Below are 25335 nucleotides of genomic sequence, written 5' to 3'. Positions count from 1 at the left end.
TGTTAAAATATGGTGCTGTATTTTTAGGATAGTGTGTTTATAATATCATCATTTTATGTAGATATCCACATTTGTTTAATATTTTTCTTCTGCAGTTTTTATTGAAAATGCAATATTTGATATCTCAAAAACCTGATGTGATGGAAAAAAAACTGATGCCAGATTTGAAATCAGCACTCCAAAATTACCTTAAAACCGTTGGAATACCTTATGCCAGAAGAAGTGTGTTGACCAGTGAAATGCGCGTGACACGAGGCAGGAAGTCGCAGTTAGAATTAAGCATTAATTAATGATTTAAAGAAAGTTTATTCAATCATCAACATCATCATCATAATTTCAAGATATTTTTTCTGATATGTTTTTGCGTGGAAAATTATCTTCGGTCGCGATGACATCGTCGTCATCACCACCACCATCATCACCATCATCACCATCATCATCACCATCACCATCATCACCACCATCATCACCATCATCAGCATCATCACCACCATCATCACCATCATCACCATCACCACCATCATCACCATCATCACCATCATCACCACCATCACCATCATCACCATCATCACCATCACCACCACCACCACCACCATCATCACCATCATCATCACCATCATCACCATCATCACCATCATCACCACCATCATCATCATCATCACCATCATCACCATCATCACCATCACCACCATCACCACCATCATCACCATCATCCCCGCCGTGTTGCAATCTCTCACGAGGAATCCGTGGGATCTGTTGACGCAAACACACGCGCAAGCATTGCGTTACTTGAGTGAGTGAGCGGGTGAGGTGTGTGGGTGAGTGAGTGAGTAGGTTGATGAGTGAGTGAATGAGCAAACGAGTGAGCGAGTGAGTGGGTAGGTGGATGTGTGAGTGAGTGAGCGATTGGGCAGGTGGATGTGTGAGTGAGCGAGTGAGTGGGTAGGTTGATGGATGAGTGAATGAGCAAACGAGTGAGCGAGTGAGTGGGTAGCTTGATGGGAGAGTGAGTGAGCGAGTGAGTGGGTAGGTGGATGGGTGAGTGAGTGAGCGAGTGAGTGGGTAGGTTGATGTGTGAGTGAGTGGATGAGTGAGTGGGTAGGTTGATGGGTGAGTGAGCGAGTGGGTAGGTGGATGTGTGAGTGAGCGAGTGAGTGGGTGGATGTGTGAGTGAGTGAGCGAGTGGGTAGGTGGATGTGTGAGTGAGTGGGTAGGTTGATGGGTGAGTGAGTGAGCGAGTGGGTAGGTGGATGAGTGAGTGAGTGGGTAGGTGGATGGGTGAATGAGTGAGCCAGTGGTTAGGTGGATGTGTGAGTGAATGAGCGAGTGAGTGGTTGAGTGATGATGTGCGAGCGAATGAGTTAATGATTGAGTGAGTGAATGAGTGTGACTGAATAAGCGAGTTATCCGACAGGTGAGACGCACGTGTGATTGAGTGATTCATGAATAGAATGAGCTGGGCGAGTAAGCGGCTTGATGCGTGAGTGACTGAATGTGTGAACGAGTGAGTGAGAAAATCAATGAAAGATTGATCTAGAGAATGATGAAAGTGAGCAGTGAATGAATGAGCGTGTGAGTGATCAGCCAAACGAGTGAATTTGTGTGTAAGAAGGTGAGTGAGTGAAAAACTCAATGAATGAGTGAGTTCACGAGTGAGCGATCAGGCAAACTAATTGACTGAGCGAGTGAATGAGTAAGTGAATGATTTAAATCCGGGCTAATCCCAAACTAAGTGGCGGACTTCGCTTTACTTGGTGGGGATTTGTTCTTGGGATTTAAAAGCCACGAGGTCAGAAGCGATCCCCACGCATCCGTCACTCGCTCACCCACCCACCCACTCACCCACTAACCCACTCGCTCACCCACCCACCCACCCACTCACCCACCCACTCACCCACTCACTCACCCACCTACCCACCCACTCCCTCCCTCCCTCCCTCCCTCCCTCACCCACCCACTCACCCACCCAGCCACCCACTCCCTCCCTCCCTCCCTCCCTCCCTCCCTCCCTCCCTCCCTCACCCACCTACCCACCCACTCCCCTCCCTCCCTCCCTCCCTCCCTCCCCTCCCTCCCTCACCCACTCACTCACTCACCCACTCGCTCACTCACCCACTCGCTCACTCACCCACCCACTCCCTCCCTCCCTCCCTCACCCACTCACTCACTCACTCACCCACCCACTCGCTCACTCACCCACTCGCTCACTCACCCACCCACCCACCCCCTCCCTCACTCACCCACACACTCACCCACCCACTCACTCACTCCCTCCCTCACTCACTCACTCCCCCCCTCACTCACCCACTCACTCACTCACCCACCCATCCATCCACCTACCCACCCACTCCCTCCCTCGCCCACTCACCCACCCACCCACTCCCTCCCTCACCCACTTACTCACTCACCGACCCACCAATCAGACATCCACTCACTCACCCACCCACCCAATCACCCACACACTCACCCACTCTACCACCCACTCACCTACCCACTCACCCACCCACCGACCCACCTAATCACCCACCCACTCACACACTCACCCACCCACCTACTCACCCACGTACTCACTAACTCACCCACCGACCCAATCACCCGCTCACTCACTCACCCACCCACCTAATCACACACCCACCCACACACCCACCCACCCACGTACTCACCCACGTACTCACTCACTCACTCACCCACCCACCTAATCACACACCCACCCACACACCCACCCACCCACCTACTCACCCACGTACTCACTCACTCACCCACCCACCTAATCACACACCCACCCACACACCCACCCACCCACCTACTCACCCACGTACTCACTCACTCACTCACCCACCCACCTAATCACACACCCACCCACACACCCACCCACACACCTACTCACCCACGTACTCACTCACTCACCCACCCACCTAATCACACACCCACCCACACACCTACCCACCCATCTACTCATCCACCTACTCACTCACTCACCCACCAAATCACCCACCCACACACCCACCCACCCACCCACCTAAACACCCACCCACTCACCCACCCACATACTCACCCACTCACCAACCGACCCACCTAATCACCCACCCACCCACACACTCACCCACCCACCTACTCACCCACCTACTCACTCACTCACCCACCCACTCACCTACCCACCCATCTACTCACCCACCCACCCACTCACCCACCCACCAAATCACCCACCCACCCACACACCCATCGACCTAACCACCCACCCACTCACCCACCTACTCACCCACCCACCTAACCACCCACCTACTCACTCACTCACCACACCAGAGGTCTCCTCCCTTCTTCCCTCAAACCGCTCCACTCTGGAATCCTCTCCCCTCCCTCCCCCTCTCGCCATCTCCCCCCTCCCTCCCAAGTTCTAAGAAACAAAAAAAACAAAAAAACAACTTTGCTCAATGCAAGACTCTGCGATAGAGCGAGCGGCCGGCGATCAGAAGCATTGACTCAGCTCATCATCATCCCTTTCTCCAGATCCGATAAAATAAAACTATAAACTAAAAAAAATGTTATTTCATCTTTTTGGTTCTTTCGGTAAAAGTCACGTAGAAGGAAAGTAATAAAATAATAAAAATAAAACATAATAAAATAATAAAAATAAAACATAATAAAATAATTCTCACGACGTTTCGGCCACAACGCAAGCAGCCGTCCTCAGGTGAAGACCAGGTCTGTCGGGGAGACAGCGTCTGAATTATTTTATTATGTTTTATTTTTATTATTTTATTATGTTTTATTTTTATTATTTTATTACTTCCCTTCTACGTGACTTTACCGAAAGAACCAAGAAGATGAATCCCTGCAGTCACGAAAGCCTTAAATCGAAATGGTTTTAAGGTAATTTTGGGGTGCTGATTCCAAATCTGGCATCAGCTTTTGTCTATCACATCAGGTTTTTGAGATATCAAATATTGCATTTTCAATAAAAACTGCAGAAGAAAAATATTAAATAAATGTGGATATCTACATAAAATTATATTATAAACACACTATCATAAAAATACAGGCACCATATTTGAACACTAAAGCACTCACTGACTCGCAATAACTTGCAATCATAAGTGACAGAGTTAATTTCGGGTAAAATCAATGCAAACGGGGTATGCCGATAGCATATAAATGAGATGTGATAGAGCAAATCTGAGATCAGATTTGGAATCGGCACCCTGAAATTAGTCTAGAACAGCTGCAAAAGTCCAGGCCAGAAAAAAATGTTTTTTTATTGGTTGACCAGTGTTCTTATACAGCACCATATTTTAACACAGCTGTATCAGCTATCGTGCTGTGACGGTTCCACCTGAAGACGGGGGCTTGTGTTGCCTCCGAAACGTCGTGATTTTTAATTTTTAATTTAATTTTTTATTTTACTTTTATTAATTTTAATTTTTTACCTACGTGACTTTACCGAAAAAATCCAAGAATATGAATCCTTGCAGTCACGAAAGCTTCAAATCTAGAATTGTTGACCAGTGTTAGTGAACGCCAATTGGCGTGGTGGTAGTTGTGGTGGTGGTGATGGTGGTGAACCCAGAGGCGTTTGGGACAGTGGCGGCTCCTGCAAAATCTCTCAGGGGGGGCAAATGTCTGGATGATTGATAAGGATAAGGTCCACCCATGCAATGGATAAATTAACAGCTAAAGCATGTTAAGGCAACTTCACTTCTTTAATATTAAGGAAAATAAAGTGACTCTTACAATACATATTGTTTGTTTCTATACTCACTATTAAAACAAACCACTCAAGTTTCTTTTATTAAAGATTCCACTAGGTGGCCACAAATTATATTGTTGGATGAAACGTGCTTACGTATAATAACGTAAGCACGTATGATGACGTAAGCACGTTAGGGCGAGCCCTCCCGGAAGCCATAGAGAATGCATTGGAGCGCCCCCGTTCGAAAAAAAACATCTTTGAATGTAAGTCTATGGGGCCACTCGGGGCGATTCTCAGCCGGAGTGAAATCGCCCAAAAAGAGGCGGTACTCCACAGAACGTGACATGACGCTGATTGGACTATATCCAGAGGCACAGTGACGGCTAGCGTGACTCTGTGGTTGAATGACATTGGTGGTGCGTCGCCCAATCGCCCTAATGAAGAAACCGTCTCTGGTTTGGGATAACCCGGTCGAGGATGAAAGTTAGCGTCTATAGGGAGTGAGTGAGCGGCGACTGGGAATTTGCGGAGTTGGCAAACGGCACTCGAAGCCCCCGTCCCGTGGCATGAAAGTATTAAATAAAGCTCGGCTCATCGATTAAGTGTCCACAGTAGTCACACGCAAAATAAAAAACCCGTAAGAGGCTGGGTGATGGTTAGAGGCCGGGAAGCTACATAAAGGGAAATTGTCCGCAGGGTAATAAGGGGAGGGGAGGGTTGGGGGTGCGGGTGTAGAATAATCATACTGATACAAAGACAAAGATCCTCTGTATAGCCTTCACAGACTTTTGGTCAAGTGCTGTTAGCGAGCACAGACCACGCCTGGCCGCCTTTGTCTCCCCACTGGCGATGATTAAACACCGCCCTAAGTTGGCCATTTGAGGCCGAGCTGACCTAGTGGAGGCCCACGACTTGTTCAGATAATCGTCACTGGTGTTGGCCATGAACGGGAATCGAACTCGGGTCGCCAGATTCATAGCGCAGCGCGCTAACCGCTGCACCACCGCTCCTCGCACTCAAACAAGACAAAGACAAAGATCCCCCGTATAGCCTTAACAGACTGTAGGGGCAAGTGCTGTTAGCGAGCACCTATGAAGGCCGCAACGGTACACGAGGGGGTGGGTGGCCAGCACCACGCCCGACCGCCTTTGTCTCCCCAGTGGCGATGTTTACACACCGCACCAGGTACTCATTTCAGGCTGAGTCGACCTAGGGGAGGCCCAGGACCGGTTCAGATAATCGTCACTGGTGTTGGCCGTGAGCGGGAATCGAACTCGGGTCGCCAGGTTCGTAGCGCAGCGCGCTAACCGCTACACCACCGCTCCCCCCACACACACAGACAGCAGGTGCCACGGGTCGACTGACTGAGATGACCGAGATGACACACACACACATACACACACACACGCAGACACACACACAAGCACACACACACACACAGACACACACACGGACACATACACACACACACAGACACACACACGGACACACACACAGACACACAGACACACACACACGCAGACACACACACAGACACACACATAGACACACACACAGACACACACACAGACACACGTGGCTTTTATATAAACAAGTCACGCTCAGAGGAGCGAAATCTGTAGTGGCAGACGCACAGACAGAGACGTGACAGGAGGGAGGGAGGGGAGACGGGGCAGAGTGAGAGTGAGACTGAGTGAGTGAGAGGAAAAAGGGAAAATACAAATTGACAATACAACTCGGGGAGCGGCGGTAACTTATGTTTTTATATTTATATTTGCTAAGTGGAGGGGAGGGTGGTGGTGGCGGTGGTGAGCGTTGCTGCTACAATTTGTCTGGATTGTTGTTGGTGGTGTGAGCCCTTCAAGCCAAATGGGATTTGTCCGAAACTCGGACGGGTCGTGGAGATGCGTGCGTGCCAGTTAATAATGAAATAATGACGACTTGACTCGTAGACGGTCAATTATGTGTGTGTGTACGTGTGTGTATGTGTGTGTATGTATGTATGTGTGTATGTACGTGTATGTATGTGTGTATGTGTGTGTACTGTGTGTGTGTATGTGTGTGTGTGTATGTATGTATATATGTACGTGTGTGTGTATGTGTGTATGTATGTGTGTACTTGTGTTTATGTGTGTTTACGTATGTGTATGTACGTGTGTATGTGTGTATATATTTGTGTATGTATGTGTATGTGTGTAGGAGTGTACGTCTGTGTGTGTATGTATGTGTGTACGTGTGTATGTGTGTGTGTACGTGTGTTTGTGTGTATGTACGTGTGTATGTATGTATGTGTGTATGTATGTACACAGGCACTCACACACAAACACACATACACTCACACACAGACACACACACTCACACACAGACACATACACTCACACGAAGACACATACACTCACACACAGATACACACACACGCGCTCACACACAGACACATACACTCACACACAGACACACACACTCACACACAGACACATACACTCACACACAGACACACACACTCACACACAGACACATACACTCACACAAAGACACATACACTTACACACAGATACACACAATACAGATACACACACACACTCACATACAGACACTCACACACATACACACACAGACACACACACTCACACACAGACACATACACTCACACACAGCCACATACACTCACACACAGACACACAAACGCTCACACACAGACACAAACGCTCACACGCGCGCGCACACTAAATCTGTTAGTGTCAATGCATGATTAAGTGAGCATTAGTCGTATGAGCAATTGACAATTATTCACGGTTAATTAAAGTTTTTATTGGATACGAAGCAGAATTAGTTCCCGTTAAATCACACGGCACCGCGGCGTCACACAGTTAATTAGCACCGCATTACTCCCAATTACTCGGCGCAGTTAACACAACACCACATTGGTGGTGGTGGTGGGGGGGGGTGGGGGGCAGTGGGTGGTTAGCGGTCACCCCCCACCAACCCCCACCAGACTCACAGCCCTCGACTGACAAGCCACACGCGGTCATGGGGGTCAACACTCGGCCCAAGCGCTACACCGGGGAGACGCTAGGAGATGTTAACTACCTCGCCTGGTACGCAGGAGGTCGTGGGTTCGATCCCGACCCTGACGACGCCTGCTGCTGCTGCTGTATATTTGGAGTTTGCGTGTCTCTCTCATCATCATCACGGTGGCTAGGAGATGTTAACTACCTCGCCTGGTACGCAGGAGGTCGTGGGTTCGATCCCGACCCTGACGACGCCTGCTGCTGCTGTAGATTTGGAGTGTGCGTGTCTCTCTCTCTCATCATCATCACGATGGCTAGGAGATGTTAACTACCTCGCCTGGTACGCAGGAGGTCGTGGGTTCGATCCCGACCCTGACGACGCCTGCTGCTGCTGTATATTTGGAGTTTGCGTGTGTCTCTCATCATCATCACGGTGGCTAGGAGATGTTAACTACCTCGCCTGGTACGCAGGAGGTCGTGGGTTCGATCCCGACCCTGACGACGCCTGCTGCTGTAGATTTGGAGTTTGCGTGTGTCTCTCATCATCATCACGGTGGCTATGAGATGTGAACTACCTCGCCTGGTACGGAGGAGGTCCTGGGTTCGATCCCGACCCTGACGACGCCTGCTGCTGTAGATTTGAAGTTTGCGTGTGTCTCTCATCATCATCACGGTGACTAGGAGATGTTAACTACCTCGCCTGATACGCAGGGGGTCGTGGGTTCGATCCCGACCCTGACGACGCCTGCTGCTGCTGTATATTTGGAGTTTGCGTGTCTCTCTCTCTCATAATCATCACGGTGGCTATGAGATGTTAACTACCTCGCCTGGTACACAGGAGGTCGTGGGTTCGATCCCGACCCTGACGACGCCTGCTGCTGCTGTAGATTTGGAGTTTGCGTGTGTCTCTCTCTCATCATCATCACGGTGGCTATGAGATGCTAACTACCTCGCCTGGTATACAGGAGGTCGTGGGTTCCATTCCGACCCTGACGCCTGCTGCTGTATATTTGGAGTTTGCGTGTCTCTCTGTCTCATCATCATCACGGTGGCTAGGATATGTTAACTACCTCGCCTGGTACGCAGGAGGCCGTGGGTTCGATCCCGACCCTGACGACGCCTGCTGCTGTATATTTGGAGTTTGCGTGTCTCTCTCATCATCACTACGGTGGCTAGTTGATGTTAACTACCTCGCCTGGTATACATGAGGTCGTGGGTTCGATCCCGACCATGACGACGCCTGCTGCTGCTGTATATTTGGAGTTTGCGTGTCTCTCTCTCTCTCTCTCCCCGTTGGTCGCGTGTTTTTCGTTCCACATTTGGAAGGAAACGTCACCACGCGTTTGGAGCGTTTGGCTGCTGCTGCTGTAATTGTCCATGTGGTGAGAAGACGCCATCGATAAGAGATCATTTAGTGGTGATGGACAGATCGCTTCTGAAATAGAGTTCGATAGCTCAGTGGGCCTTAACTGCTGAAATAAATAAAAAGTTTAGTTTTTAGTGTGAAATTTTTTGATGCTCACAGAGCCAGACTAAGACTCCCACAGGGTTCAGTGTTAAATCACGGAGGCTCACAAAGTCAGACTAAAGCTCTCACAGGGTTCAGTGTTAATCACGGAGGCTCACAGAGCCAAAGTAAGGCTCCCACAGGGTTCAGTGTTAATCAAGGAGGCTCACAGAGCCAGACTAAGGCTCCCACAGGGTTCAGTGTTAGTCACTGGGGCTCACAGAGCCAGACTAAGGCTCCCACAGGGTTCAGTGTTAATCACGGAGACTCACAGAGCCAGACTAAGGCTCCCACAGGGTTCAGTGTTAATCACGGAGGCTCACAAAGTCAGACTAAGGCTCCCACAGGGTTCAGTGTTAGTCACTGGGGCTCACAGAGCCAAACTAAGGCTCCCACAGGGTTCAGTGTTAATCACGGAGGCTCACAGAGCCAGACTAAGGCTCCCACAGGGTTCAGTGTTCATCACTGAGGCTCACAGAGCCAGACTAAGGCTCCCACAGGGTTCAGTGTTAGTCACTGGGGCTCACAGAGCCAGACTAAGGCTCCCACAGGGTTCAGTGTTAAATCCTGGAGACTCACAGAGCCAGACTAAGGCTACCACAGGGTTCATTGTTAATTCTCAAATGCTCACAGAGCCAGACTAAGGCTCCCACAGGGTTCAGTGTTCATCACTGAGACTCACAGAGCCAGACTAAGACTCTCACAGGGTTCAGTGTTAATTATCAGATGCTCACTTAGCCAGACTAAGGCTCCCACAGGGTTCAGTGTTTATTATCAGATTCTCACAGAGCTATACTAATGCTCCCACAGGGTTCAGTGTTAATCAGTGAGGCTCACAGAGCCAAACTAAGGCTCCCACAGGGTTCAGTGTTAATTATCAGTTTATCACAGAGCCAGACTAAGGCTCCCACAGGGTTCTGTGTTAATTCTCAGATGCTCACAGAGCCACACCAAGGCTCCCACAGGGTTCAGTGTTAAATCACGGAAGCTCACAAAGTCAGACTAAAGCTCCCACAGGGTTCAGTGTTAATCACGGAGGCTCACAGAGCCAAACTAAGGCTCCCACAGGGTTCAGTGTTAATCAAGGAGGCTCACAGAGCCAGACTAAGGCTCCCACAGGGTTCAGTGTTAGTCACTGGGGCTCACAGAGCCAGACTAAGGCTCCCACAGGGTTCAGTGTTAATCACGGAGACTCACAGAGCCAGACTAAGGCTCCCACAGGGTTCAGTGTTAATCACGAAGGCTCACAAAGTCAGACTAAGGCTCCCACAGGGTTCAGTGTTAGTCACTGGGGCTCACAGAGCCAAGCTAAGGCTCCCACAGGGTTCAGTGTTAATCACGGAGGCTCACAGAGCAAGACTAAGGCTCCCACAGGGTTCAGTGTTAATCACTGAGGCTCACAAAGCCAGACTAAGGCTCCCACAGGGTTCAGTGTTAGTCACTGGGGCTCACAGAGCCAGACTAAGGCTCCCACAGGGTTCAGTGTTCATCACTGAGACTCACAGAGCCAGACTAAGACTCTCACAGGGTTCAGTGTTAATTATCAGATGCTCACAGAGCCAGACTAAGGCTCCCACAGGGTTCAGTGTTTATTATCAGATTCTCACAGAGCTATACTAATGCTCCCACAGGGTTCAGTGTTAATCAGTGAGGCTCACAGAGCCAAACTAAGGCTCCCACAGGGTTCAGTGTTAATGATCAGTTTATCACAGAGCCAGACTAAGGCTCCCACAGGGTTCAGTGTTAATTCTCAGATGCTCACAGAGCCACACCAAGGCTCCCACAGGGTTCAGTGTTAAATCACGGAGGCTCACAAAGTCAGACTAAAGCTCCCACAGGGTTCAGTGTTAATCACGGAGGCTCACAAAGTCAGACTAAAGCTCCCACAGGGTTCAGTGTTAATCACGGAAGCTCACAGAGCCAGACTAAGACTCCCACAGGGTTCTGTGTTCATCACTGAGATTCACAGAGCCACACCAAGGCTCCCACAGGGTTCAGTGTTAATTATCAGATGCTCACAGAGCCAGACTAAGGCTCCCACAGGGTTCAGTGTTCATTCTCAGATGCGCACAGAGCCAGACTAAGGCTCATTCACGACGTTGCTGGAATGTGTGAAGATGATGATCGAAATCAAATCACAATAGCGATGCTGATCATGCTACTGCTGCTGCCGATGACGATGATGATGATGACGACGGTGATTGCTTCGGTGTGCTGCTCGTTTCATTCGGAGATATTCCCGGACGAGCCGTCGAACATAGACGGTGGTCAACCGCATCGCGTGGCGCTTTCAGACGCGCTTCTGCGGCCGTCTGGAACGCTCTTCCTTCCGATGTTAGGAAGCCAGCCGGAGCTATGCACTTTTAAATCATCATCCAGTATGACAAACTCGTTCATTGAAACTTGTTTTCGTGTTCAGTTTGTCGTCCCATGCACCTCCGATTACTGCGGTTTGCTACGTACGATGTGAAAGAAGTTCAACTTACACACATAGACTCACACAGAGACCCACAGACTCACACAGAGACCCACAGACTCACACAGAGACCCACAAACTCACACAAAGATCCATAGACTCACACAGAGATCCCCCACAGAGAGCCACAGACTCACACAGAGACCCACAGACTCACACAGAGACCCATAGACTCACACAGAGACCCATAGACTCACACAGAGACCCACAGACTCACACAGAGACCCATAGACTCACACAGAGACCCACAGACTCACACAGAGACCCACAGACTCACACAGAGACCCACAAACTCACACAAAGATCCATAGACTCACACAGAGATCCCCCACAGAGAGCCACAGACTCACACAGAGACTCACAGACTCACAGAGACCCACAGACTCACACAGAGACCCACAGACTCACACAGAGACCCACAGACTCACACAGAGACCTATAGACTCACACAGAGACCCACAAACTCCCACAGAGACCCACATACTCACACAGAGACCCACAAACTCCCACAGAGACCTATAGACTCACACAGAGACCCACAAACTCACACAGAGACTCACACAGATACATATCGACTCACACAGAGACCCACAAACTCACACAAAGACTCACACAGAGACCCACAGACTCACACAGAGACCCACAGACTCACACAGAGACCCACAGTTTGTCCTTCCCCTGAACCTCCGCTTAGCGCGGTTTGGCTTCCGTGCGGTGCGAAAGAAGTTCGACGTCGTGTTCTCGCGCCGCCCGAGGAAGCCCCAAGGATGCGCCGGGGCGTCAGGAATTCCCCGAATTGAAAGAACGGCGCCACCGCCTGTCGCCCGGGCTGACGCGTCCCTTGTTAGCGGGTTAACACCCGAATTCTGGGGGAGCAAGGCCGCTGAGATTGTTGCGTGTGAATAACAACAAAAACAAAGATCACCTACCCCCCCCCATCCCCACTCACCCCTCCATCGCCGTGTAGCCTGCCTGGGGCAAGTGCTGTTAGCGAGCACCTATGAAGGCCGGCACCGTGGCACACGAGGGGGTGGGTGGGTGGCCAGAACCACGCCCGGCCGCCTTTGTCACACCAGCGGCGATGTTTACACAGCGCGCCAGGTGCTCATTTGAGGCTGAGTCGATCTAGTAGAGGCCCAGGACCGGTTTAGGTAATCGTCACTGGTGATGGCTGTGAGCGGGATTCGAACCCGGGTCGCCAGGTTCGTAGAACAGCGCGCTAACCGCTACACTACCAGACACACACCCAGATACACACAGACACACACACACTCAGATACACACACACACACACTTACACACAGACACACACACAGACAAACACACCCAGATACACACAGACACACACACCCAGACACACACCCAGATACACACACACACCCCAGATACACACAGACACACACACACCCAGACACCCAGACACACACTTACACACAGACACACACACACCCAGATACACACAGACATACACACCCAGACAAACACACCCAGATACATCCAGATACACACACCCAGACACACACTTACACACAGACACACTCACACACACTTACACACACACACACAGACAAACACACCCAGATACACCCAGATACACACACCCAGAAACACACAGACACACACACCCAGACACACACACACAGATACACACAGACACACACACCCAGACACACACACACAGATACACACACACACACACCCAGATACACAGAGACACACACACCCAGACACACGCCCAGATACACACGCACACACTTTCACACCAAACCACATGATTCCAAAACCACACAAACACACCCAAAACCAAACACGTCCACCTACACGCACCAACCACAACGACAAAGATCCCCCGTGGAGCCTTAACAGACCGGTTCAGATCATCATCGCTGGTGTTTGCGGCCGTGAACGGGAACCAAACTCGGGTCGCGACGGGTCCATAGCGCAGTGCGCTAACCGCTGCGCCACCACTCCCCTTGCATTCACACATAAGACAAAGGTCACACTATGAGACCTCCTTTACAAGTGGCAAAATATAGTGATAGGCTTTAACCCTTTCAACTGGTACAAAAACTGACACCTTTATACAAGGCATCATGTTTGCAATAACCACAACACAAGCAGTCAAAATGCAAACAAAAAGAAACAACTCTGATAATAATGGTATGCACTGTCCTTGAAGTTGATTGGTCCACACCCGAGACAGCTTTTCTTAGAGCCTAGTCTCCATTGGTGTTGGACCAGATGACGCCAAAAGGTGTTGGACCAGATGACGCCAAAAGGCCTTTTTGCGTCATCTGGTCCAACACCAATGGAGACTGGGCTCTAAGAAAAGCTGTCTCGGGTGTGGACAAATCAACTTCAAGGGCAGTGCATATCATTATCATCATCAGAGTTGTTTCTTTTTGTTTGCATTTTGACTGCTTGTGTTGTGGTTATTGCAAACATGATGCCTTGTATAAAGGTGCCAGTTTTTGTACCAGTTGAAAGGATAAAAACCTACTACTATATGACAAAGGTCCCTGTATAGGTGTAACGGACCGTTGCGGCAAGTGCTGTTAGCGAGCACCTATGAAGGCCGGCACGGCACACGAGGGGGTGGGTGGTAAGCACCACGCCCGGCCGCCTTTGTCTCCCCACTGGTGATGTTTCACACCTGGTGTTGCAATCGATCCCCATCCACACGCGCCAACACACAGGCACAAAGGCAAAGTTCCCCCGTATAGCTCTACGGGCATTGCGGGCTGTCGTCTCTGTCGAGAGCGACAGACCAACACGTTGTGAATGTGTGGACGCAGCGTTAGGAGCCAGACTAGTTATTCGTGTGGCTACTACTACGGCGACTGCTGCTGCTGATGCTGCTGCTCCCCGTGTAACTTCTTAGGGCAATAACTTTGCATTGTTGCCAAAAGGCAATAATTTATTTTCACTGAAAAAACAATGAAGTCAACTGACATGTTTTCTAGATTTGAAGCTTTCGTGACTGCAAGGATTCATATTCTTAGGTTTTTTTTCTCTTATTTGATACAGCTATCGTGCTGTGACGGTTCCACCTGAAGACGGAAGCTTGTGTTGCCTCCGAAACGTCGTGATTTTTATTTTATTTTTTATTTAACTTTTATTAATTTTAATAAAAAAATGCTTTTTTTACGTGACTTTACCGAAAAAAACTAATAATATAACTGACGTCCTCTTTGATTCTTTCGGTAAAGTCACGTAGGTAATACATTATAATATTTTATAAAATAAGTAATATTTTATTTTCTACCTACGCGACTTTACCGAAAGAATCAAAGAGTTATGGATCCCTGCAGTCACGAAAACTTCAGATCGAGATTCAACTAACAGCGTTTAGTACGGAACTCGTTGCGTCCGTCTGGAACGCTCTGTGCGCGTGCGCGTGTCTGGGGAGCGGTGGCGCGGCAGTTAGCGCTCCACTAAGATCTGCGAATCCGACAGAGAGCCGAGTTCATCACCGCTGATAGTTCAACACCGGTGATAACTCGAATTTATCTCCGGTGATAACCGCTACATTACCGCTCCCCCCCACACACACATACCAACTCACACACACACACGTAAATACTCAGATACACACAGACACAAGCAAACACTCGCACACGCACGTACACACACGCACACGTGCACGCGTGTGATACATTTTATATTTAATTGAGAACTCCGCTTGGAAACAGAGCCTAGGAATGTATCCTCCTCCCTCTCCTCCTCCTCTCCCGCCTCCTCCCTCTCCTCCTCCTCCTCCTCCCCCCTCTCCCTCCTCCTCTCTCTCCTCCTCCCTCTCCTCCTCTCCCTCCCCCCCTCCTCCTCCTCCTCCTCCTCCCTCTCCTCCTCCTCCTCCTCCTCCTCCCTCTCCTCCTCCTCCTCCCTCTCCTCCTCCCCCCTCTCCCTCCTCCTCCCTCTCCTCCTCCCTCTCCTCCTCCTCCCTCCCCCCCTCCTCCTCCTCCTCCTCCTCCCTCTCCTCCTCCTCCTCCCTCTCCTCCTCCCCCCTCTCCCTCCTCCTCCCTCTCCTCCTCCCTCTCCTCCTCCTCCCTCCCCCCCCTCCTCCTCCTCCTCCTCCTCCTCCCTCTCCTCCTTCTTCTCCCTCCTCCTCCTCCCTCTCCTCCCCCTCCTCCTCTCCCGCCTCCTCCCTCTCCTCCTCCTCCCTCTCCTCCTCCTCCCTCCCCCCCTCCTCTTCCTCCTCCTCCTCCCTCTCCTCCTCCTCCTCCTCCCTCTCCTCCTCCTCCTCCTCCCCCTCCTCCTCCTCCTCCTCCTCCCTCTCCTCCTCCTCCCTCCCCCCCTCCTCCTCCTCCTCCCTCTCCTCCTCCTCCTCCCACCCCCCTCCTCCTCCTCCTCCCTCTCCTCCTCCTCCCACCCCCCCTCCTCCTCCTCCTCCCTCTCCTCCTCCCTCTCCTCCTCCTCCTCCCTCTCCTCCTCCCTCTCCTCCTCCTCCTCCTCCTCCCTCTCCTCCTCCTCCCTCTCCTCCTCCTCCTCCCTCTCCTCCCTCTCCTCCTCCCCCTCCTCCCCCCTCTCCTCCTCCCCCCTCCTCCTCCTCCTCCCTCTCCTCCTCCCCTCCTCCTCCCTCTCCTCCTCCCCCTCCTCCTCCCTCTCCTCCTCCCTCTCCTCTCCTCCTCCTCCTCCTCCTCTCCTCCTCCCCCCCCTCCTCCTCCTCCCCCTCCTTCTCCTCCTCCTCCTCCTCCTCCCCCTCCTCCCTCTCCTCCTCCTCCCCCTCCTCCTCCTCCCCCTCCTCCTCCTCTTCCTCCCTCCTCCTCCTCCTCCCTCTCCTCCTCCTCCTCCTCCTCCTCCCTCTCCTCCTCCTCCTCTCCCTCCTCCTCCTCCTCCCTCTCCTCCTCCTCCCTCCTCCTCCTACCCCCTCCTCCTCCTCCTCCTCCTCTCCCTCCTCCTCCTCCCCCTTCCTCCTCCTCCTCCTCCTCTCCCTCCTCCTCCTCCTCCCTCTCCTCCTCCTCCTCCTCCTCCCTCTCCTCCCATTCTCCTGCTTCTCCTCCCCCCTCCTCCTCCTCCCTCTCCTCCTTCCCCTCTCCTCCTCCTCCAACTCCTCCTCCTCCCTCTCCTCCCCTCCCTCCTCCTCCCTCTCCTCCTCCCCTCCCTCCTCCTCCCTCTCCTCCCCTCCTCCTCCTCCCTCTCCTCCTCCCCCTCTCCTCCTCCTCCTCCTCCTCCTCCCTCTCCTCCTCCTCCTCCTCCTCCCCCCCTCCTCCCCTCTCCTCCTCCTCCCCCTCCTCCTCCTCCCCCTCCTCCTCCTCTTCCTCCCTCCCTCCTCCTCCTCCCCTCCTCCTCCTCCTCCTCCTCCTCCTCCCTCTCCTCCTCCTCCTCTCCTCCTCCTCCTCCTCCTCCCTCTCCTCCTCCTCCCTCCTCCTCTCCCCTCCTCCTCCTCCTCCTCCCCCTCCTCCTCCTCCTCCTTCCTCCTCCTCCTCCCTCCTCCTCCTCCTCCTCCTCTCCCTCCTCCTCCTCCTCCTCCTCCTCCTCCTCCTCCTCCTCCTCCCTCTCCTCCTTCTCCTGCTCTCCTCCCCCCTCCTCCTCCTCCCTCTCCTCCTCCCCCTCTCCTCCTCCTCCAACTCCTCCTCCTCCCTCTCCTCCTCCTCCTCCCTCTCCTCCCATTCTCCTCCTCCCCCCTCCTCCTCCCTCTCCTCCTCCCCCCTCTCCTCCTCCTCCCTCACCTCCTCCCCCCTCTCCTCCTCCCTCTCCTCCTCCTCCTCCCTCTCCTCCTCCTCCCTCTCCTCCCTCCTCCTCCTGCCCCCTCTCCCTCCTCCTATACCAGCATCGCACGCGAGACACATTCTGATCCACAAAGAGAATCATCACACGCACTCTCCCCCTCGCTCTCTCGCTCTCTCTCGCTCTCTCTCGCTCTCGCTGTACCACGAGAGCCATCTGTGCAAGAAACAATAACTTGAAATTATCTACAAAGCCCGATTATTCAAATAAAGAGAGGCTCATGGTCTCTAATTTTTGTTCTTCGTTCTTAGCCCTATCCCCATCGCCCCCCCCCCCCCCCCACATAACCCACCCTCATCCTCCCTCTCTCGCCCGGCTTAGTCTCTGCATCACCACCACCACCAACAACACAACAATATCTGTACTCCGTATGAATACTCACTCAATAGAGATCTTCCCAAAGGAAGGTATAAGCTAACAATAGCTGTTACAACACAAACCACCCCCCCTCCGCTTTCTCTCTCTCAATGTTGTATTGTTTAAGGCACTGCCTATAGTGACGTCCCATTATTATTATTCTTCTTCTTTCAGCTGGCTTTGTGTCTTCTGTGTGCGTGTCTGTCTCTCTCTCTGTGTGTGTGTGTCTCCTATTATGTCGTTTTTTTTAATACATATATAAAAAGAGTCGACAGTTTTTTTAAAATATATTATTATTATTTTCCTCCCCCCCTCTCTCTTTCTCTCTCTCTTATGTGTCCGTACTTTTTGTAGACAAACGCCAGACCGCGCCGAGATGCCTCGTGGTGACTTTACGCTGAGGCTGCTTTGCTTGCTTTTTGCTAAGAGCGTCAGAGTTTGCTGGGAAGGAAGCAAGGCGGACCATGTAGGTGCAGCAGGAATAGCGTCCGGTGGTGGATCGTGAGAGTTGCGTGATGGGTCTTGAGCTTCAGGTGATGGGTCGTGAGCTTTGGGTGGTGGGTGGTGAGCGTGGCGTGATGGGTGGTGACAGGGCAGGTGGAGGTTATCGCTGTGAAACGCAACTGTCGTTCCATACGTCCAGGTGAGGTCTGTTAATGCACGTTTGTGTGTGTCTGTTAATAGTGGGTGTGTGTGTCTGTAATAGTGTGTGTGTGTGTCAAGGTGTGTGTGTGAGAGTATCAAGGTGTGTGTGTGTGTCTGTTAATAGTGGGTGTGGGTCATTGTGTGTGTGTCTGTAATAGTGTGTGTGTGTGTCTAGGTGTGTGTGTAATAGTGTGTGTTAAGGTGTGTGAGTGTGGGTCATTGTGTGTGTGTGTCTGTTAATAGTGTGTGTGGGTCATTGTGTGTGTGTTAAGGTGTGTGTGTGTGTCAAGGTGTGTGTGTGTGGGTCATTGTGTGTGTGTTAAGGTGTGTGTGTGTCTGTTAATAGTGTGTGTGGGTCAATTGTGTGTGTGTGTTATAGTGTGTGTGGGTCATTGTGTGTGTTAAGGTGTGTGTGTGTAGGTGTGTGTGTTAAGGTGTGTGTGTGTGTAGGTGTGTGTGTGTCTGTAATAGTGTGTGTGTGTGTCTAGGTGTGTGTGTCTGTAATAGTGTGTGTGTCTAGGTGTGTGTGTAAAGGTGTGTGTGTCAAGGTGTGTGTGTCAAGGTGTGTGTGTGTAAAGGTGTGTGTCTGTTAATAGTGTGTGTGTGTGTGTCTAGGTGTGTGTGTTAAGGTGTGTGAGTGTGTGTCTGTGTGTGTGTCTAGGTGTGTGTGTGTGTGTCTGTGTGTGTGTATAGGTGTGTGTGTGTGTCTGTGTGTGTGTCTAGGTGTGTGTGTCTGTGTGTGTGTCTAGGTGTGTGTGTGTGTCTGTGTGTGTGTCTAGGTGTGTGTGTGTGTCTGTGTGTGTGTCTAGGTGTGTGTGTGTCTGTGTGTGTGTCTTGGTGTGTGTGTGTGTCTGTGTGTGTGTCTAGGTGTGTGTGTGTCTAGGTGTGTGTGTAAAGGTGTGTGTGTCAAGGTGTGTGTGTGTCAAGGTGTGTGTGTGCGTAAAGGTGTGTGTGTCAAGGTGTGTGTGTCAATGTGTGTGTGTGTGTGTAAAGGTGTGTGTGTGTGTGTGTCAAGGTATGTGTGTGTCAAGGTGTGTGTGTCATTGTGTTTGTGTGTGTCAACGTGTGTGTGTGTGTCAAGGTGTGTGTGTGTGTGTCAAGGTGTGTGTGTGTGTCAAGGTGTGTGTGTGTCAAGGTGTGTGTGTGTGTGTCTAGGTGTGTGTGTGTGTCAAGATGTGTGTGTGTGTGTCAAGGTGTGTGTGTGTGTGTCAAGGTGTGTGTGTGTGTCAAGGTGTGTGTGTGTGTCAAGGTGTGTGTGTGTGTCAAGGTGTGTGTGTGTGTCAAGATGTGTGTGTGTGTCAAGATGTGTGTGTGTGTCGAGGTGTGTGTGTGTGTGTCAAGGTGTGTGTGTGTGTCAAGGTGTGTGTGTGTGTGTCAAGGTGTGTGTGTGTCAAGATGTGTGTGTGTGTGTCAAGATGTGTGTGTGTGTCGAGGTGTGTGTGTGTGTCAAGATGTGTGTGTGTGTGTCTAGGTGTGTGTGTGTCAAGATGTGTGTGTGTGTGTCAAGGTGTGTGTGTGTGTCAAGGTGTGTGTGTGTGTCAAGGTGTGTGTGTCAAGGTGTGTGTGTGTGTCAAGATGTGTGTGTGTCTAGGTTTGTGTGTCGAGGTGTGTGTGTGTGTCAAGGTGTGTGTGTGTGTCAAGGTGTGTGTGTGTGTGTCTAGGTTTGTGTGTGTCAAGGTGTGTGTGTGTGTGTGTGTCTATGTGTGTGTGTGTCAAGGTGTGTGGGTAGTGGTAGTGTAGTGGTTAGCGCGCTGCACTATGAACCAGGCGACCCGAGTTCGATTCCCGCTCACGGCCACCAACGCCGGTGACGATTTATCTGAACCTGTCCTGGACCTCCCCTAGGTCTACTCAGCCTCAAGTGAGTACCTTGGTCCGCTGTGTAAACATCGGGGGAGACAAAGGCGGCTGGGCGTGGTGCTGGCCACCCACTCCCTCGTGTGCCGTTCTGGCCTTCATAGGTGCTCGCTAACAGCAATTGCCCCTACAGTCTGTTAAGTCTATACGGGGGATCTTTATATTTGAATGTTTGTGGTGTGTGTCTGTCGCGACGCGTGTTCGTCGCCGTGTAAGTGTCAAGTGACGAATACCTGAACTCGTTCCTGGCCTCCCCTAGGTCGACTCAGCCTCAAATTATGCGTTGCTTAAACTTAGCCACTGGGGGAGACAAAGGCGGTCGGGCGTGGTTGCTAACCACCCACCCCCTCGTGTGCCGTGCCGGCCTTCGTAAGTGCTACTCGCTGACAGCACTTGCCCCAACAGTCTGTTAGGGTTATACGGGGATCTTTGTCTTTGTATGTATGTGTGTGCATGTCGATATTTGCATGCGGGGAGCGGTGGCGCAGCGGTTAGCGCTATGGAATCCGGCGGCCCCCCCGAGTTCGATTCCAGCTCACGGCGGATAATCTGAACCGGTCTGGGGTCCTTCCCTAGGTCCACTCGGTGTGGAAACCTCAGCGCCGCTCTAGAGGAGTTGTACACCCCTGGCTGCCACTGCAATTCAGTGGAACTGAAATCAAATGTATTGCCCTGGATGACCGCTGCAAAGTATGATCTTGAGTTTTGATGAGAGTGTGCTGATGTTTAGGCTAATTTCAGGGTGCTGATTACAAATCTGATCTCAGATTTGCTCTATCACATCTCATTTTTATGCTATCGGCATACCCCATTTTCATTGATTTTACCCGAAATTAACTCTGTCACTTATGATTGCAAGTTGTCGCGAGTCAGTGACTGCTTTAGTGTTAAAATATGGTGCTGTATTTTTAGGATAGTGTGTTTATAATATCATTTTATGTAGATATCCACATCTATTTAATATTTTTCTTCTGCAGTTTTTATTGAAAATGCAATATTTGATATCTCAAAAACCTGATGTGATAGACAAAAACTGATGCCAGATTTGGAATCAGCACCCCAAAATTACCTTTAAACCGTTGGAATACTTTTCGATTTAAAGCCTTCGTGACTGCAGACAGACCTGGTTTTCACCTGAGGACGGCTGCTTGCATTGTGGCCGAAACGTCGTGAGAATTATTGTGTTATGTTTTATTTTTATTATTTTATTACTTCCCTTCTACGTGAACTTTACCGTTGGAATACCTTATGCCAGAAAAAGTGTGTTGACCAGTGTTGTTCAACATCGCCCTCTGATACTCAAACTGATGCTCCTGCTGTTGTGGAGTGAACTCATGCTGCCAGCTATGGCTGCAAAGTTTGGTCGTACATTTTTATGTAATGTCATTTATTGTTTAATTAGAATCACAGTTCCTATGATCGCCGTTACGTTGTTTTCACAGCTTTATTTTGGTGATTTCGAAGGCGTTTTGGATTGGCCATATTTGTCTTGTTGTTGTACAGAGTTAGTCCGTTATCTTTAAGCTAAATTGTCTTACGGTTGTTGTTGTTTGACTTGCATCCCACTGGGATTTGATACACGATGCTTTGCTGTTTTTCCTGCACTATGAACCTGGCGACCCGAGTTCGATTCCCGCTCACGGCCAACACCAGTGACGATTATCTGAACCGGTCTTGGGCCTCCCCTAGGTCGACTCAGCATCAAATTAATACCTGGTGCGGTATAAAAAAAACGATACTAGGGAGACAAAGGTGGACACCCACCTCTTCGTGTGCCGTTCTGGCCTTCATAGGTGCTCGCTAACAGCACTTGCCCCTACAGTCTGTTAAGACTATACGGGGGATCTTTGTCTTTGTATTGGGTGTATGTGTGAGTGGGTGCATGCGTGCGTGTGTGTGTGTATGCGTGTTTGTCTATTATCTTGTTGATAATTTCGTGTGCGTGTATGCGTGAGTGGATGAGTGGGTGAATGTGAGTGTGTGTGTGTTAGAGGATGAGGGTATGATTGTGTGTGAGTGTGCGTCTGTGTGAGTGTGTGCGTGTGTGTGCGTGTGTGTTTGTCTGTGTGAGTGGGGAGTGGTAGTGTAGTGGCTTGCGCGCTGCGCTACAAATCTGAAGACCCGAGTTCGATTCCCGCTCATGGTCAACACCGGTGACGATTATCTGAACCGGTCCTGGGCCTCCTCTAGGTCGACTCAGCCTCAAACGAGTATCTTGTGCGCTGTGTAAACATCGCCACTGGGGAGACAAAGGCGGTCGGGCGTGGTGCTGGCCACCCACCCCCTCGTGTACCGTTGCGGCCTTCATAGGCACTTGCCCCTACAGTCTGTTAAGGTTATACGGGGGGTCTTTGTCTTTTGTATGTATGAGTGAGTGGGTGAGTGGGTGAGTGGGTGCATTTGTGTATGAGTGGGTGAGTGGGTGAGTGGGTGCGTGTGTGGGTGGGTGAGTGGGTGGGTGAGTGGGTGAGTGAGTGGGTGAGTGGGTGCATGTGTGGGTTTATGTTTGTATGAGTGAATGGGTGAGTGAGTGGGTGTATGTATGAGTAGGTGCATGTGTGTGTGTGTATGCGTGAGTTAGAAAGATGTCTGGTTGTGCGTAGGCGGCAATGTAGCGGTTATCCGGCCGTTGCGCTCCGAACCCAACCACCCAAGTTCGATTCCAGCTCAAGCCCATCACCATTATCAACAACAACATCACCATCGCGTAGTTCAGGGGTCGGCAACCTACGGCTCCAGAGCCGCATGCGGCTCTTTACGGGCTGCTTCTTGACGATATGTACGTATGTACATAAATGCATTGCGGCTCTTGAAATACTGAATTTTGTACCGAATTGGAAAGAAATGGCTCTTCTTGTTATTTTGGTTGCCGACCCCTGGCGTAGTTTAACAGCACAACAGCAACCACCGTTCACCACTAAGTGAGGGTGCCGTCACCACTCCGCCCGTGCCACGCTAACTCCACTTTGAGGCCACGTGAAGTGTCGAAGACCGGCTGGCAAGTCACGGTGACAGACCCAGGTGCCATGGGTTTGACTGACTGAGATGACCGGTCAGATGCACCATCAGCTGAGCTTTCCACTGTGTCAACTCTCTGCGTGTTAGCCTCCCTCCTGGATCAGCCTGAACGTTTCAAAACGGGCTGCAAGATGTTGATTTTAAAGGGCTCCCGCTTTTCGCGATTGGCCATGCTGCGTCTGCGGGCTCCATGACCCAGCCAATGCAGCCTCGCCTTCCGAAGGAGCTCGCTGATGATGGGACCGTGTCCAGATTTTCCAATGATCTGTGATCTCCACACACAATCCGGTGTGGTTAAACCCGAGATGGATCAGAGGCAACCCAGCCTGGATGTATCAAACCGGCGCAGATGTTCCTTTGAAAGAGCTCCGCGTTTCGCAAGCAGAGATAAGGGAGGTCAATGACTGTGGCCGAAAAGACCCGGAGCTTCGTGCGGAGCGACAGGCCAGGTTAGCTTCCACGCAGCGGCCTTACACAGCCGATGAAAAAAAAAATGATTCGGAGTGAGACCTCGGCTGCAAAAAAAAACCAGAGCAGGTCGTGTGCGCTTCTGTCCATTACCCAAGAAGAGCTGAGTGAGAGAGGAGTGTTTGATGACACAAAATAGCCTCTTAGTGACACACTCCAAGTTCAGCAGCAGAGTCTACGACTCCTCAGAATGAGCAGCAGTTACCAGATCATCAGCAACCATAACAACACGGGAGAGATGATTTGACCGCACCTGGGCATCGATTAGCACCCAATTGTGTCTGCTGAGATTGCTCCGATAGAAAGCTTCTCGAATTCTTTGTTCTAAATAGATGTGAAATAATGCAGGAGCCAGAGGACATCCCTGTCGCACCCCAAAGTTGAACAGGGAACAGCTCTGACTCCCGGCCACGTGGCTTTAAACCTCTGTGAAAAAAATATTGTCATATCTCATCGGATCCCACTAAGATATTTACAGATTTAGATTTTGCATTTTCAATAAAAACTGCGGAAGAAACATTAAATAAATGTGGATATCTACATAAAATGATGTTATAAACGCACTATCCTAAAATACAGCACCATATTTTAACACTAAAGCAGTCACTGACTCGCAACAACTTGCAATCATAAGTGACAGAGTTAATTTCGGGTAAAATAAATGAAAACGGGGTATGCCGATAGCATAAAAACGAGATGTGATAGAGCAAATCTGAGATCAGATTTGGAATCAGCACCCTGAAATTAGTCAAAAACAGCTGCAAAAGTCCAGGCCAGAAAAAAGGTTTTTTGTTGTTGACCAGATTTTTTGTTGTTGACCAGAAAAAAAATAGTTTTTGTTGTTGACCAGAATTTTTTTTATTTTTTGTTGTTGACCAGTGTAATCCTTGCCAGGACCTCTACCCCGCCTCACACGAAGTAGGAAAGGGATGTCCCCCCCTCTGTAGTTGTTGTCACGATCTGTGCGCTCACCCTTCCACTTGAAGTTGGCACACACGAGGACATCCCTGCTAATCCCGCCCTGTGGTCCAGGCGGTCGTGATGACTCACAGTTCGCATGGGAGGTCAAAACCGAAAAAAAATCTCAAAACCCCCCAAAAAAACAAAACATTTAAACAATATTACTAAGCCCTAAAACCACTAAAAACCGATTAAACCCCAAAGTAACCCACAAACAAAAACGAAAAACCCATCGGCCCTTTTACTGCTCTCAGAGGCTCTGGATCGCTATTTGGACTTCTTCGGCAGACGGTGCATCGGCCGGCCACTCACTCACTCACTCACCCACTCACTCACTCACTTACTCACTCACTCACTCACCCACTCACTCACTCACTCACCCATTCACTCACTCACTCACTCACCCACTCAACCACCCGCCCACTCACTCAATCACTCACCCACTAACTCACTCACTCACCCACTCACTCACCCACTCAGCCACTAACTCACTCACTCACCCACTTACTCACCCACTCAGCCACTAACTCACCCACTCACCCACTCACTCACTCACCCACTCACTCACCCATTCACTCACTCACTCACCCACTCACTCACTCAATCACTCACCCACTAACTCACT

The 25335-nt window shown here is 50.7% G+C and overlaps 1 long non-coding RNA gene across 1 annotated transcript in view; it reads right to left on the bottom strand.

The window, feature by feature from the left end:
- Positions 1 to 202: 202 nt before the first annotated feature.
- Positions 203 to 25335, bottom strand: part of LOC133357533 (uncharacterized) — a 99706-nt gene continuing 74573 nt past the window's right edge. Inside the window, exon 3 of the long non-coding RNA XR_009756975.1 lies at positions 203 to 753. This is a non-coding gene — a long non-coding RNA (uncharacterized LOC133357533). The remainder of the gene's footprint in view (positions 754 to 25335) is intronic.

This window comes from Lethenteron reissneri, chromosome 58 (genome assembly GCF_015708825.2).
Source record: "Lethenteron reissneri isolate LAM-NWPU_2019-01 chromosome 58, ASM1570882v1, whole genome shotgun sequence".
In the NCBI taxonomy this organism is placed as follows: domain Eukaryota; kingdom Metazoa; phylum Chordata; class Hyperoartia; order Petromyzontiformes; family Petromyzontidae; genus Lethenteron; species Lethenteron reissneri.
The sequence above is the reverse complement of the archived record's forward strand: the minus strand, read 5'-3'. Positions and strand labels throughout refer to the sequence as shown.